At 56.1% G+C, this 3334-nt stretch overlaps 1 pseudogene; it reads left to right on the forward strand.

The window, feature by feature from the left end:
- Positions 1-566: 566 nt before the first annotated feature.
- LOC123065183 (cell division control protein 48 homolog D-like) lies at positions 567-2930 on the forward strand (annotated as a pseudogene).
- The last annotated feature ends 404 nt before the right edge of the window (positions 2931-3334 follow it).

Consider the following 3334-nt stretch of genomic DNA (forward strand, 5'->3'; position numbering starts at 1 on the left):
TAGATAGCTTTAGGCTGAAAAATAAAAACAGACGAATTGGGAGAGAACATGAAGGACATGAACACACATAATGTTGATGGAGGGAGATGAAGAATAAGCGTCGGTTACCGCCGAGTGAAGGGAGCCTGAGGTCGCTGGCGCCTCCGGCCGTACATTGCAGTGGCCACCATCCTGTACTCAGGCGGAGATGAACTGAGGAGACAAAAGCTCACATCAATTTGGCAGATGGAGAAGAAAAGAAGAAACTCCGGTGGGAGAGCTCTTCCCCGTACCACCCTTTCTCCTCCCTCCTCTCAGCGCTCACCGCTGTCCATGGAGCAAGCCCCTGCCGCTCACGTGCACATCCATCTCAGCGATTACTTTGCAGCTACACGTGGACGAATATGAGGCGAACGATCTCGAATCGGAACGTACGGGCCTTCCAACCTGAGTCGTATTCTTCAGGCCAGGCCTTCAAAAGGGGGGATGACTCCCAGGTATCCTCTTCACCGCAACACCAACGCAAACTACGAGAGTAATACACGAGAGCAGCAACTCGACCAACGAGACTACGAGAGTTGAAGGCGATGGTGAGCACGGCGGCGTCGAAGAAGGCAGTGAACCGGCTGGTGGTGGAGGAGGCCACCACCAACGACGACAACTCCGTCTGCAATCTCCACCCCGACACCATGGAGAAGCTCTCCATATACAAAGGCGACATCGTGCTGCTCAAGGGCAAGCGCCGCCACAACACGTTCTGCGTGGCACTACCCGACGACACCTGCGAGGGGCACAAGCTCAGGATCAACAAGGTGGCCCGCTCCAACTTGCGCGTGCGCATCGCCGACGTCGTGTCCGTGCACCTGTGCCACGACGCCAAGTTCGGCAGACGCGTGCACATCCTCCCTCTAGACGACACCGTCGAGGGCATCGCGGGGAACCTTTTCGACGCCTACCTCAAGCTCTACTTCCTGGACGCCTACCGCCCGCTCCACAAGGGCGACCTCTTCCTCGTGCGTGGCGGCATGTGGAGCGTCGAGTTCAAGGTCATGGAGATTGACCCCGCGGTGGAGTACTGCATCGTGGCGCCCGACACGGAGATCTTCTGCGAGGGCGAGCCGGTAAAGCGGGAGGACGAGGAGAGGCTTGACATCATCGGCTACGACGACGTGGGTGGCATGGGGAAACCGCTGACTCTCATCAGGGAGCTCGTCGAGCTGCCACTCAAGCATCCGCAGATCTTCAAGAGCATTGGCGTCAAGCCTCCCAAGGGCATCCTCCTCTACGGCCCTCCCAGGTCAGGCAAGACGTTGATCGCCCGTGCGGTGGCCAACGAGACCGGGGCCTTCTTCCTCATCAACGGCCCAAAGATAATGTCCAAAATGGCCGGAGAGAGCGAGAGCAACCTGAGGAAGGCCTTCGAGGAGGCTGATCAGAATGCGCCCTCCATCATCTTCATCGATGAGATAGACTCAATCGCGCCGAACAGGGAGAAGACTCACGGCGAGGTCGAGAGGCGTATCGTCTCCTAGCTGCTGACGCTCATGGACGGCATGAAGGCCCGTGCGCACGTCATTGTCATGGGTGCAACGAACCGTCCCAACAGCATCGACCCTGCCTTGAGGCGCTTCGGGAGGTTCGATCGCGAGATCGACATCGGCGTGCCAGACAAGGTCGAGCGTCTCGAAGTGCTCCGCATCCACACCAAGAACATGAAGCTGGACGAGGACGTCAACATAGAGGTGATTGCCAAGGATACACACGGCTACGTCGGTGCCGACTTGGCCGCGCTCTGCACCGAGGTGGCTCTGCAGTGTATCAGGGAGAAGATGGACGTGATCGACTTAGAGGACGACACCATTGATGCCGAGATCTTGAACTCCATGGCCGTCACCAATGACCACCTTAAGATGGCTCTCGTCGGCATGAACCCGTCCGCGCTTCGTGAGACTGTCGTCGAGGTGCCCAACGTCAGCTGGAACGACGTCGGGGGCCTCGAGGGCGTCAAGAGGGAGCTGCAAGAGACCGTCCAGTACCCGGTCGAGCACCCAGAGAAATTCGAGAAGTTCGGCATGTCGCCGTCCAAGGGCGTCCTCTTCTACGGGCCACCAGGGTGCGGTAAAACCTTGTTGGCGAAGGCGATCGCCAACGAGTGCCAGGCCAACTTCATCAGCATCAAGGGGCCAGAGCTGCTCACCATGTGGTTCGGCGAGAGCGAGGCCAACGTGCGTGAGATCTTCGACAAGGCCCGTCAATCTGCGCCATGCGTGCTGTTCTTCGACGAGGTCGACTCCATCACTACCCAAAGGGGCGGCAGAGTGGGCGACACCGGCGGTGCGGCGGACAGGGTCCTGAAACAGCTGCTCACCGAGATGGACGGCATGAACGCCAAGAAGACGGTGTTCATCATCGGAGCCACCAATAGGCCCGACATAATTGACTCGGCGTTGCTCCGTCCCGGCCGCCTGGACCAGCTCATCTACATCCCCTTGCCAGATGAGGCCTCCCATCACCAGATCTTCAAGGCCTGCCTCCGAAAGTCTTCCGTGGCCAAGGACGTCCACCTCGGCGCGCTGGCAAGGTTCACCGCCGGCTTCAGCGGTGCCGACATCACGGAGGTCTGCCAGAGGGCGTGCAAGTACGCCATCAGGGAGGACATTGAAAAGGACATGGAGAGGCAGAGGATGGGGAAAGACACCATGGAGGTGGACGGCGGGCAGGAAGACGAGGTGGCTCAGATTAAGGCGGTTCACTTCGAGGAGTCAATGAAGTATGCGAGGAGGAGCGTGAGCGACGCCGACATCAGGAAGTACCAGGCCTTTGCGCAGACGCTGCAGCAGTCTAGGGGGTTCGGCACGGACTTCCGCTTCCCGGCGCAGACGCAGGCGGCAGAAGCTGCCGTCCACACCTCAGCGGCAGCTGATGAGGATGAAGACGATTTGTACAAGTGATCCAGTAACCATTGTTAGAAAATGAAGTAGGAGTACCAGAATATTATAGGCTAGTATGTTTTTGTTGTATTGTTGATTCTTCCATGTATATACATATATATATATATATAATTTTTGTTTGTAAGAATTTACATACATGAAATACAGTTGATGAAATAATAAGCTCCTTGTGGTGCTTTCCTTTTATTTCTAGGTAGTGACGAGACTCTGAAAACTAGCTAACCATTAACTGAGCCCTCGATTGCAAGAAACTAGCATTGTTCTCTGTCAACCCCTCTCTGCTCCTGCACAAGACCACGGGAAAATTTAATAAATGGGAAAAAAGCTGCTTGATTAATGTCCAATTAATTTTGAATTGAACTTGTAAGAACAAGAGAACCTGTTGTCTGAAACTTATGTCTCCC

The sequence above is a fragment of the Triticum aestivum genome, chromosome 3B (assembly GCF_018294505.1).
Source record: "Triticum aestivum cultivar Chinese Spring chromosome 3B, IWGSC CS RefSeq v2.1, whole genome shotgun sequence".
NCBI classification, from domain to species: domain Eukaryota; kingdom Viridiplantae; phylum Streptophyta; class Magnoliopsida; order Poales; family Poaceae; genus Triticum; species Triticum aestivum.